Source organism: Vulpes lagopus, chromosome 3 (genome assembly GCF_018345385.1).
Source record: "Vulpes lagopus strain Blue_001 chromosome 3, ASM1834538v1, whole genome shotgun sequence".
NCBI classification, from domain to species: domain Eukaryota; kingdom Metazoa; phylum Chordata; class Mammalia; order Carnivora; family Canidae; genus Vulpes; species Vulpes lagopus.
In genome coordinates, this window is record NC_054826.1 from 103233199 (window position 1) to 103246382 (window position 13184).

Consider the following 13184-nt stretch of genomic DNA (forward strand, 5'->3'; position numbering starts at 1 on the left):
GTCAAATTTGTCAGCTTATACACATGTCTAGTGAAAATTTTTCTTGAATTCTGGGCATTGTGGATACCAGGTTTCTGGATTTGATTGTAATTTGTGGTAAGTTTTGACCTAGCAAAGAGTAAATTTATATATGAATAGGCCTGATCCATTTGAACCTTATTTTTAAGCTTTGGTAGGTATATCTAGAGCTCTCTTTATTTTGGAGTTAGAGTAGTCCTACTCCGAAGATATAGACTTTCTGGGTCTCTGAACTCTGAAGTCTCTCCAGTCTGGCTAGTTGGAGCCCCAACATCTCTGAGTCCTGTGTGTCATCTGAAACTTCTCGGGTCATAAGCAGTTTTTCTCTGCCAAGCTCATGGAGTCTTACTTGTTTAGCTGTAGTTCAAGGAACACCTGGGTGGCCCAGTGGTTGAGTGCCTGCCTTTGGCTCAGGGTGTGATTCTGGAATCTCAGGATTGAGCCCCACATCGCGCTCCCTTCATGGAGCCTGCTTCTCTCTCTGCCTATGTCTCTGCCTTTCTCTCTCTCTCTCTCTCTATCTCTATCTCTATCTCTATCTCCTATGAATAAATAAATAAAATCTTTTTTAAAAATGTAGTTCAGTATTTAGCCACTCTGTGCTGTATATTTCGTCTTGGTGCCCTTCCTCTCAAATTGCAGACTCCAGTAGTCCTGAACTCTAATCTCTGTCTCCTCAGTTTGGTGAAGCTGCCATGCTCTGGGCTCCACCTTTTTGCCTATACTATGTAAAGTACAACCAGGCAAAAAGCCAGAGCAGTCATGAGGTTTACCTCCTGAACTTTATCTTCAGTTATGGTCATCCTAAGCGACCTATTCCAGTGTTGACAAACAGTTGTTTCAAATATCTTGTCACACTTTATAATTGTTTAATATTTTTACTGTTATTCACAATGTATTACTTTCTGCATACCTCATGATTGATCTGAATTTACCAACCAGGTAAGAAAGTTTTATAAAAGGTATGCAGTCATTTAGGATTTATTGTAAGTAGAAATCATGGGGAACCCTGTCCACAAATAACACTTCAAGCACACCCAAAAATCGTGTTGTATAAAATACAGGAATTTTATAGGAAATAATCGTGGGGCTTAATCCTTACTTTGCAAAAGAATCCTTACTTCATTTTACAGAAGGACTAGCTACAAGTAAACAGTGTTCTTCCATGACTCATTGGAAGATGATTGTTGGAAACAGAGATTTGTAATGGGCAGCAGAGCCCGGGTCCTCAAGTTTTTTTGTTTTTGTTTGGTCCTCAAGTTTTAGAAATTGTTTCCAAGTGATGTTGTTGATCAGGAGTGAAGCAAGTGTACCTGAGCTGTTGCCTTGCATACAAGGCCATGACAAAATGAGGGCCACTGAGGCATGAAGTAGGAAGACCTGGTCCCATTCAGGGCTCAGTCACCCCTAAGATCTTGAATATGTTGAGCCAAAATGGAAAGTCAGAAGCTCCATCAAAGGCCAGGCAATTTGTGGTCCAGGAGAGACCAGCACAGGTGTCAAACAAACATTCTAGAAGACTTGGAAGGGGAGTGAACAGGCAAGTCAGCAACCTGCATCTCTGCAAACAGTGAGGATTGAGTTAGAACTGCACTTCTGTGTGCATGAGTCTCCCAGGGAGTTTGTTAAAATGCAAGCTCTGACTCAGAAGATCTGAGATGGGACTTGAAGATCTGCAGGTCCAATATGCTCCAGATGGTGCTGATGCCGTGGGCACACCGATCAGTGAGAGATTTCAGACTATGAGCCAGAGCAGTTCCTCATATGGGGAATCATCTGATGCCTGTGGTGTAGAGGAGATCATTCCGCTAATCCTAGTAAATGGAAACAAGAGGTTTGGATTTACATAGCATAGTTTATCTATGACATTTAACCCTCAAAGCCAGCTGCACCTGTTGGGGCTGACAGTTATACCTGAGGGAGTTCAGGCTCTAGCATCCCAGAAATCTCAGTCGTGACCCTAGAAGAATTCCCTGCAGAGCCACAAGGAGCTGGAACATACTCTTCCTACTTGTTCAAGAACTCAAATGCCAGCAGAATTGCAATATGCTTCAATTTAAAAAAAAAAAAAGGCAAGAAAGAAAACAAATCTCAAAACTCTATTACCTTCTGCCATAAACTTTGTTCTAGAATGTAATATTGTGCGCCCTGACTGCAAACTAAGTCTGAAGTTCACTGCTTCAGCTTCTATCAGGAGGGAAGGAGGCTCTCAGGTCTAACAGGAGTTTGTGTTTGCAGAGTCTGTGCATGTGCACAGCCATGACCTCTGCACGTGAGGTCTGATGCACCCTCACCCCATCCACACACACCTGGGTCTTAGACACTGTGACACCGGACACACTTTGGTTGATGTTTGCATTATTTTAGCACCGATTGTATGGATTGGGTTTTTCATGTTTCACCTTCAGCTTCTTGAATGATGCTTGAAATAGTCCATTTCTTCTCAATAAGACTTCAGAATCTTAGCGAGTTCTGGACTTTGAATTTAACGAATGAACTCATACAAGGATAATAATAATGAAGTCTCCCATTTATCAAGCACCTGCTATATATATTCCAGGCACGGGCTTTAGAAATACGTTCCATCATCACTAAAATTCCACCAGCTGTGGGTATTATGCCTATTTTATAGATGAACTATTTATAGATTATTTATAGATTTTCATTTTATAAAAGAGAAACCGAGGCCAGGCACAGGGTGGGCACAGGGTTTTGCGTGTTCAGTCAAGTGTGAATTACCCCAAGTTGATGTCCAGTGAAGCAGAGTATCGGCAGCTCTTTCTAAGCGCTAGTGCTTTTTCCTTCAGCCTCTTTCCAGCACCCCTGCCCTGCTGTGGAGACAGAGCCAGGCCAGAGTGCCCAGGGGCTTACCACCAACTGGGAGGGGACATCTGACCCGCATCCCAGTCTCTAAGTGACCTTCCAGATCCGAGGCTGCTCTCTGCTCTCCAGGCTTCGGGGATCTGGGCGAAGGGCAGGGGGAGAGGCAAGGGTTAACAGGGCAGCAGATTCTGTTTAATGCGGGATGTCTCTTCCTGCTCTTCGTCTCCAGGCTGGCTTCCATGGCGACTTCATTAGCAGCAAGCTGCTAATTAAATTTCATATTTATGGTCAGAAAATAAAATCATTGGACCTTTTTGAAATAGGATTTTATGAGTTTTGGCTCTGGCAGCTGAGTCAGCAGTCAAGGGCCTACACTATTTAGAACTACGGTTTCAAGGCGGAGATAAATAAAACAAATAACACAGAGGAAGAGTTTGAATCCATCGTCCTTGGGCGGGCCTGAACGCATTTGGGACCTTGGCAGGACAGGCCAGGGCCTCGGGGATGCGGCTGGTACACCAGAGCGCTAGTCCACCTGGGGCGTGTTTTGTGTCCAGGGTCCCCCAGCCCCCATGAGGCTGCTGTTTTTATTACAGGGCCGGATGTTTTGTGTTGGTTTTTTTTTTCCCCCCTTCTTCTTGCCATATTAGAGAAATCTTTCTTCACCTACTACTCAGGCTTAAACTTCACTGGGTGTGTGTGCAGGAAGCTCTTGGATGCCACTTCCTTTCACATGTCACTTAGTGCCTGCTGCCTCCCCCGGAGGGGTCAGGGAACCTTCACTAACTCCTCGGCGGCTGCTGGTGAGAATTCAGCTGCTTCTGCCCTTGCCTGCCTGGCACCCTTCATCTGCATCCTTTGGAAGCCTGGTGGGCATCACTTCATCCAGTCCAGAGAAGAATTCTTAATTAAGTACATTCTTGTCTCCCTGGTGGGGACGTAAAGACTTGAAGGGCATCTGGCCCCGCCCTTCCACTTGGTCGGGCAACCTTTCCGCTGAAGTCCCTTTGGGAGTGAGCAGCTTCACTCAGCCTGGTGCTGGTAGGTTTATCTCCACTTAGAAGGATTTGTTTTCTCCATGGGAAGAAGAAAAATGTGAAATGATGGAAAGACCAGTGTGCAGAGGTAGAGAAGACCAGGGGTGGGCCCTGGTGTCCAGACCCTCTTCTGCAACATGGAGGGTAAAGCGCCCTCCGCCACAGGGCAGCCATGGGGAAGGCTACCTGCGGGAATGCCCACGAAGGGCCAGCTGAGTCTGCATGTAGCAGGCATCGGGCCACTCATGGATAGTTTTCCTTCAGCGAGAACTCCATGCCACCTGTCGGTACTTGGATTGGCTACCTGGGAATTCACTGTGTGGGCAGCTGAAATGATGCCAGAGACCCCTCCTGGATCTGAAACCCATTACCTTGTGTTCTGACCATCAACGATGGAGGCTTCACCATGGTGCTTCCTTTCCATGGATTTGCTGGGGAGTCAGGGAGTCGTCACTCCGTGGACAGTGCCCCAATGCTGCCCACAGCAGACCAGGTAGAGGGAGGCCCTGTGGGAGACATGGGAGCATGCCTTTGATCCCACACAGAGCCAGACCATAAACCCTCCCGCAGCAGCCCGTGTGTTGTGGCCCCCAGAATTCATGTGTGGAGGCCCCAAGCCCCGATGGAGTAGTTTGGAGGTGAGGTAGTTAGGGTTAGATGTGGTCATGAGGGTGGGGCCCTGGTGATGGGGTTAGGGGTCTTATAGGGAAAGGAAGAGATGGCACAGCTGTCTTTATGAGCACACATCAATGAGAGGCCAGGTGAGGACACCATGGGAGGGCGGCCACCCGGGAACCAGACACCGAACCTGCCAACACCTTGACCCTCCCAGTCTGCAGAACCATGAGAAATGAGTTGTTTAAGCCCCTGGGTCTGAGGGATTTTGTTGTAGCGACAGGAGCAGACCAAGACTCTGTGCAACCTCAGGCAAATCCCACGACTTCTCCCAGCCTCGGCTTTCTGGGTAGCGGCCACTGCCACATGGGACTGCTGGCCAACTAAAGGGTTTGCAGTGGAGCAGCACTTCCCTTCCATGCTGTTCGGGTAGGGCCCAGCTTTCAGAATCAGAGCACAGGAACCCAGAAGAATAAAGATCAGCTTCCCCTAGGAGGTTCTCCTGGAGCTCCTCCCTGCCCAGGGAGGGGGACGTGCTGACCTCCTTCCTGTTCGTTTCCACTCACACAACAGTTAGGACCAGGAGATGCCAAAACCCCTTCCTGACCTCAGGACCGACACTGGCCTTCTGAGCAGAGCCAGGCAGGGGCACCCTGATGGGAGAACAGGCAGCGCCCAAGCCCTGAGCGCTGGTCACCTGCAGGTGCTGGGCTCACATTCTCCAGACGTCACGTCTTCATCCTCACACCCCCAGTGAGGCTGGCACTGTCATGGTCCCCATGCGACAGCAGAGAACCCGGGGGCTCAGAGGATGCACTGCAGCCCGGCCGCACCCGCCATGCCCAGAGGTTGCCCTGAATGAGCGCGTCCACAGGCCCCTGACCTTTGGCTTCTGCTTGGCTGTGACGGATGCAACGCAAAGGGAGGACACGAGGTCAGGCAGTGCCCTCTGAGGGGTGGCCATGCCCCTGTCTTGAGGGCCGCCTCCACCAGGCAGCCCTCCCGGTGTCTCCGTCCAGCTCCCCAGTCTCTCTCTCCAGCCCCCCGGTCTCTCCCTCCAGTCCCCTGGTCTTTCCCTCCAGCCCCCAAGTCGAGCAAGAGCTCCTGAGGTGTTGCAGGGCTCTTGCCTCCCTGAAGCTGCCGTAACAGATTACCAGGAACCAGTTAAACAAAGCAAAGTCTAGAGGCCAGAAGTCGGAAATCAAGGTGAGAGCAGGGCAAGGCCACGCAAGGCCGCGCTTCCTTGGAGACTCCAGGAAAGGATGCTCACCTGCCTCTTGCAGGTGTGGGTGGCTCTGCTGTTCCTCGGCCTGCAGCCACCCCCCACCCCTGCTTCCACAGCCACATGGCCGTCTTTCCTCTGTGTTTGTGTGTCACTGGATTCAGGGACACCCTATTCCAGGGAGACCTCGACTTAGGTGCGTCTGCAAAGATTCTCTTACCATATACGGTCATGCTCTCAAGAGGGGCACACTGTCCAACCCAGGACACATGGCAGGGGGACATCAACCTGAGAGGACCAGGTAGAGAAACAGGCAGGAGTCACAAGCGTGGGCTGGCAGCGGCGGTGGGACAATGTCACCACTCTGCAAGCAGAAGGCCTGCCCCGAGGAACCCCACTCCCGGAGCGCTCATGGACATGTGGCAGAGCCAGGACTCTCACCTGCTCCGCCAGGAGGACAGGATGCCAAGGCCACTTTGGAAAACAGGGTGACAGTTTCTTACAGAGTTGAGCAGAATTGACCCAACAATTCTAATCCTAGGTATTTATCCCAAGCAAATGACAACACATGTCCGAGTAACAATGTGTCCGAGAATGTCCCCAACAAGTGAACTTGGGACACAACTCATACGTCCACCAACAGGCAAACAGATAAACTGTGGGACACAAGCTCGGTGTTGAGGACCGAGCCCGTGGCACACACCACAGATGCACACACCCTGAGGAGCTGAGAGGAACAAGCCAGGCCCTACACACTGCTTACTGTGCTTTTCCACTTTTTTATGGCAGAAATCCCAGTACTGGTTGCGGCTGGGGGTGGGGACCCAGCACGGAAAGGGCCATGAAGGAACTTTCTAGGGTGCTGGCCATGCTCCATTTGTTAATTGGCCATAAGGGTGTCTTCTTCTCAAAACTCATTGAACTGTATACTTAAGATGCGTGCAGCTCACTGACTTTAGTGCAATATTTTAGCAAAGGGGAAAAGGAACAGTCCTTTCTCTGTCGATCCATACAGGCTGGGACATAGGAGTGAGGCTGAAGTGGATCTGGCTCCGCCGCCCCTGTAGGGACGTGTTAGTCCCAGGGAAGCCAGGTGGAGGGAAGAGGGGAGAGGAGCTTCTAGGAAGGGGGCAGGGCCAACTTTTATGAATCACTGGCGGGTGTGTGTGTGTGCATGCGCATCACCTGGATCCATCCACCCACAGCTTCCGCTGCCCTCATTTCCCCCAGAGGACACAGACCTCTGCTCCCCCAGGAGAATGGGGTGATCAGAGGCCTGCAGGCAGCGCACAGGATAGGAAGGCAAAGAAGACACAGGTAGTCAGAGAGGAGCTGAGTCAGTGGCCAGCTGTGGATGCCAGGATGTCTAGAGTAGGATGGTGTGTTTGGCTCTGGGCAGCTCGGTGTGAGGCTTGTGGAAGCATCTTTCCTGGAATGTTCCAGGCTCCATCCACACTTCCTCCTCAGTACAGTTCACAGTCAGGAGACCGTGGTTCCTGGGCAAGGTATGGCACAGGGGCAGGCGCCAGCAGGAGGACAGAGTGCGAATGATGCCAGTCTCCTGCCCGCCCCTCCCTCCACTCCTGCACCCCATCCTCTTTGCGCCCCCGTGACAGATGTGGCCCCACCTGCCAGAGAGAGCATAGTCCCCTCAGCTTCTCCAGCCTACCCCCTCTGTGGAAAGTCACCCACAGACTCTGCTCAGAACAAAAATAAAAAGGGAAGTATGGCAGCCCCCTCCCCCAGCCTCCACCTCTGCCCCTGCTAAAAATAGAGGCGGTCTCAGAGGGGGCTGTTGTGTTGGCTTCCGGGGAGGCCGCTGCTCCCTGCAGCATCAGCATTTTCTGGGGGCCTGGCAGGCAATGCGCTGGAGGAGAGGGAGTTTGAGGGGACCACACAGAGACCCCCCTCAGGCAAACCCAGTACCGAACTAGTTTGCAAAGATGTGAGTATATTTTTCCTACTGCCCTTCCTTTTGCTCGGAGGCACGTGGGCACTGAGCTAGTGAAGCCATCTCTCCTGGGAGGGGGGGGTCTGCAGCAGGCTGGGGCTCCTGCATAACCCCCGCTCCCTACACCTTATCCCTCTTGCTCTCATCCACACCATGTGTTTAATGACTTCATGCACGTTCCTTTTTGTTTCTCAATTTCTTAAACAACACAGTAGACTCTCAGCAGCTGGTGCTGGGGCAACTATTTTATGCTGTCACTTTGATTGCACAGAGCATGGAATGCAGCCCAGAGAAGGCCCTCGATAAATGCCTGATCGATTTGGACCAGAACGCTGTCATTTTTATGTGCTGGTGGGTTTGGGTTTTTTTTTTTTTTTTAACTTTCTTCCGATGAGGGATGGAGCAGAGGGCAGAGGAGTGGGTGTGAGTGCCCAGAATGTGCTCTGGTGGGGCAGAGAGGTGCCGGCCCTTGCCCTCTGGGGATCCCCGCCCTCCCTGGGAGCACCCTGCAGCCTCTGGGAGCTTAAGTAAGATAGCATATGCAAAGAAAGTAGCCTGTTTCTAAAGATCCTTCAGAGAACCCAAGGCCCAGCCCCTGCCCAGAGGCAACAGGGAGGGAGAGATACACGCTGGAGCCAGAGCCAGGTGGGAGACCTTGGATCATAACACAGGCAGAAAAGGCACAGCGGGCTGTGAATGACTTTTCTAGGAAGCAGAAGGGCCAGGGCTGGAGGGCAAGTAACTGCATTTCCTACTGAAATGCTTCCGGAATCCATTAAGTCCTGCAGGGCCAAAACTTTTGCAGCCCCTGGGCTCTTAATGCTTATTAGACACAGCGTTGAATGATGTCATGGGAAGAAGCCAGCAGGGTCTGAGGCATCCTTGAAAATGCCAGAACGTGGAATTCCGGGGGTGTCTCAGAGTCACGTAGAGCATAGGGTCGGTCGGTGGAGGAGCCTCCAGGCCTGCAAAGGAAGGTCCCCCTGGCTGGCAACGCACCCAGGGAGCACCAGACGATGGCCTTCAAGCCTGGCTTTGCACACAGACTCCTTCCCAGATCCCCAAACACGGGCAAAGAAAGGGTCACAGCAGCAGTGGGTTCCCCCATCCCCTGCTAACAATACTTGCTCCCAACAGCCTCCAGTCCGAACAGATCTGTGGTGTCGGGGTGCAGATTTGACGGGAGTCTTATTTAATTATAGGTGATCGAGTCATTTGACACAAGCCAAAAAAAAAAAAAAACCGACTTTCCGGTTTGCATCTGATTTATGAGCTTTCGTTTTCACACGAGAAGCTGGAGATTATCTCTGAGAGTAGAGATCCCCACATTCCTGCTCCTGTTGCTCTCGGAGACTGGGGAGAGTGTTTGCATCCCACTGTGTAGGAACCTAGAGCAGCAGAAAAACTCGCCTACAGTGGCTGGCGCCTGCGGGGCGGGGTGGGGTGGGGGGTAGAAAGTGAAAAGAAACACCCACCAGCTCCAGGCCGGACAGATTCATTTAAAGACACTCTTACCTAATAGATCATTAAAAAGGAGAGATTTATGACAGAACTCTCTCCTTAACAAGGAAAATCGAAGTGTTTTGAGATGTTCTGCGACGTTCTCGTCCCATCCTCCCACCCCTTATCATGCACAGATGGGTGGAAAATGTGAGTCTCTGTGTTTTCATGTTTCCAGCTGCCTGGGGGCTTCAACACAGGTGAGCCGGCCTATGGGAAATCACTCAAGTTCAGGGGCTGCCCGCCAGTGGTCTTGGAGGTTCCAGGAGGAGGAAGGACATGACTGTCCTTTCCTGGCCAGACCCCCGGCCAGTGCCCACTGGCACCCGCCTCCCTCCCTCCCTCTGCTGTGCACCTGTGGGTGCTAAATAAAACTGTGAGTTCCTGTTCCCTTTTCTCTGCCCTGGTCCTGCCTTCAAACCCGCACGCCGCGGGCCTTGGCTGCCTCTGCCTCCCTAGGGTCTTTCCTGCACTCAGCAGCCCCTGCAGACTCACTCCTGATTCCCACAGCTGCATGGACCCGGGGCTGACCAGCCGCCACCAGGGCGCTGCAGGGAGGAGCACACGTGCTGGCCTCACTGGTGGACCCGGCCCCGCGCCTGCCAGTCCCATCCCCCACCTCCAGTTCTCTCATTTCTTCATCAGAGTGGATGGTGCCTTCCCAGCAGGGCCCCAGCATGTCATGTGTGCTCAAGAAATTATAGCTGTTTTTATTTATTTGATCTGATCTGATTGATGGAGGTGAAATTCATGTAGCACCTTCCCCCCCTTTTATTATTTTTTTTTTTAAGATTTTATTTATTTGTTCATGAGAGACAGAGAGAGAGAGAGAGGCAGAGACACAGGCAGAGGAGAAGCAGGCTCCCTGCTGATGCGGGACTCGATCCCAGGACCCCAGGATCAGGATCATGACCTGAGCGTCCCTACCCATCCCCCCTTTTATTTATTTATTTATTTAAAAGATTTTATTTATTCATGAGACACACACACACACACACACACACACACACACACACACACACACACAGAGAGAGAGAAAGGCAGAGACACAGGCAGAGGGAGAAGCAGGCTCCATGCCGGGAGCCCGATGCGGGACTCGATCCCAGGTCTCCAGGATCAGGCCCTGGGCTGAAGCCAGCGTTAAACTGCTGAGCCACCCGGGCTGCCCTCCACCCACCCCCCCCTCCCTTTTAAAGTGAACCATTCTGTGGCATTCAGCACACACCTCATGTTGCACAACCACTGCCTCTACCTAGCTCGAAGCATTTCCAACACCCCCCAAAATAAAACCTCATCTACGTAAGCAGCCAGCCCTCTGTCCCCTCCAGCCCCCAGCCCCTGGCAGCCACACACCTGCTCTCTGTGTCCCTCTTCTGGACATTGCCCATAAATGGAATCACACAACACATGGCCCTTTCGAGTATGTGATCTCCTTCGTTTGTATCGTTTTCAAGGTTTGCCCGTGTTGTAGTGAGGATCAGCCCTCGGTCCCATTTCGTGGCTGAATCGTATTCCGCTGTACAAACGTCTTCATTTCTGGAGTCATTGGCTTTGAGGGTTCGAGGCTGTTGCCGGGACTGGGAAGAGAAGCGGGGCACAGGGGAGGTGGCAGAGGGGAACCTTGCTTGGCGCCACAATGCTGCAAAGGCCAGGAGCGAGCCGTGAGGGTCGCTGCCCACTGCCCTCACCCCACCACCACAGTCTGTATGGACTGAACCCCAAGGAGGCCCACGGAGGGCGTGCTGGAGGGGAGCCTCTCCGGCCAGCCTTCCCGAGCGCCGTTGGCTCTGCTCCTGAGTACATTATCACAATTAATTACAGCCAGCCCTTGATTCTCGGAGGTAATCGGGGACCAGAATAACACAGAGCTAATTGAAATGTGGGGCTGCAGGGGCGGTGGAAAGGAGGGGCCCCATTCTGTGGGGGAGCTGTTTATTTTGCAGTTAATTATGAGTGAAGAGACCCTTCCTGGGTGCTTTCCTCCTTCTCTCTCTGCCTCCCAGAAACCTGACGTTTAACTGGACGCACAAACCTATTTTGCTCCCAACATAGTGGATGCTCAATTAATGCATTTTAACTAACTTACCCCCACCCCTTGCCGTCTCTCGGCAAAACGCCCCAGGACAGAAAAACTGACTGGTTTGAATTTCACTTCCGCACCTGCCCAGTCTCACCTGGAAACGCTCCTTGTTACAATAAGTAACAAGGGTGCCGGATGCGGATGTAGGCTCCGTGCTTGATTCTGCCCAAAATGTCTGCAATACATGTTGACATTAAGAGACACACAGAAGGAGGAGAACAGGACGAATCAGGCATCTGGAACCCCCACAAACTGGGTCATTGGTCCCAGAAGGATCGGGAGGCAGAGGTTTGCCCCGGAGTCCTTTCTGAGCGAGTGTGCTGAGTGGTGAGACACCACTCTTATTTTGCTGCCCAGTTGAAGCTAACAAGCACTGACGCGACCTACAGCTTTCCATCACCAGAGTCTTGATTGTCCCTTTCTTCCCGGGAAGCGTGAGCCGAGTTTAGCGTAATCCTAGATTAGGTGACTGACGCCCTCAGCGTGGCACAGTCAGTTACCTCCTTTGCAGAGAGTGGATTTTCCAGCTCTTCTGCACTACGGCCGCCTTTCCTTAGACTCTGCCCACCTTCGCCCCCGCTGTCGTTGTGGCTTTTGTCACTGAGCCATTCTGTCCTGTCCTCTGACATGGAATGAGGACCCAGGGCATGTCAGACACCCACAGTACAAGGGGCGTTGCGCCCCGCTTGGTCCAGGAACATGTCCTCTGAAGGTCAGCTGGTGACCTCCACGATGAGAGACTAAAGCCCTCAGTGGACTCCTGAAAGTGCTGGCTGCTACTGGGTTATCAATGTGCAAAGAATTAGGATTGCAAACCGAGCTGATCTCCCCCACACCAGTGGCTAGAACGAGCTATTCTTGATGACGCAGAAGGCCCTTCAGACTCGGGGTGGGGCAGTGCACCCGGAAGGGGCACTCTGCAAAGAGAGATTGCTGCCCCAATATTGATGCTGTGTTTGGGAACGCCAGCAGACGAAAGAGTCCCTCCCGACAGAATGTAGGACCAGTGGGCTTTTCTGCAGCTCACCCGGTCAGCTTGGTTTGTGACAAGATAGCTCTGTCCCTGGTCAGAAATTGGAAAGACGGGGATTCTAGACTTCTAATCCATGACTGATTGAGAGGCTGAGATAAATTGGTGCTTAGATCCGAATTGCAGGCACAGCAAAACAGGCGGGGTGCAAATGAAGGGCATGTGATCCCATCAGCAGGCTGTCAGGGCGAAAACCCTCACCAAGCCTGCGGACATAGCGGTCTTCCCCGCCGAAGGGAGCAAACTACACCAAGGAAACGAGAGCCAGCGCTTATGCATTGGAAATCAATCACTTTATAAATATTAAACGCCCATTTGTGTAAGATCCTGGCTGGGCCACGGGGTGTACTGGGGTCCCTTTTCAGAAGCTGTAAGCAGCATGGTGGACCTAAAGAGCTGCTAACAAAACCGGGTGGGTGAGATGCCAACCCAACGCCCAGACCAAAGAGTTGAAGACAAATCTTTTACATTTTCGTCTAAGTTCTGTTTGGCGTGGAAGTGATTACACAGGACGTCCGGCAGAGACCTTGTTTCCAACTCCAGTTTGCCATTGGCTTCTGATGCGCTGGATTAAGTGATATTGATTATGTGTCTACTGCGTGCACAGCAGCAACCCTAAGATGTTAGAGCTGCTTGTCCAATTCTACAGACCAAGAATTGGGGGCTCAGAGAGGGTAAGCCACATGCCTAAATCCACACAGCAGCAAATGGCAGAACTGGAATTCAGACCCAGGATGCTCACCTCAGGACCGTGTGCTTTGCAGTAGCACACACAGTGATACCTCCTTATGCAAAGAGTCTTTTTGGCTCGACTCTTTTTAATTTGAGTGGAATTCCTGTGATTCTTTGCCCACGGCCCCTGTCTTCTCTGAGGGGCGATGTCACTTCACACTAACAAGCAAGCGCAC

The 13184-nt window shown here is 51.7% G+C and overlaps 1 protein-coding gene across 3 annotated transcripts in view; it reads left to right on the forward strand.

Moving 5' to 3' along the window:
• Positions 1-13184, forward strand: part of CARD11 (caspase recruitment domain family member 11) — a 115255-nt gene that overhangs the window by 48126 nt on the left and 53945 nt on the right. The window contains exon 2 of one of the 3 annotated variants that reach the window (XM_041746996.1): positions 7938-8017. The exons of 1 other annotated variant lie outside the window; for it this stretch is intronic. The gene's annotated coding sequence lies outside the window, so the exon portion shown is untranslated. Of the gene's footprint in view, positions 1-7534; positions 7661-7937; positions 8018-13184 lie in introns of those variants that run through there. One more of the 3 variants, XM_041746997.1, reaches the window with a different exon arrangement.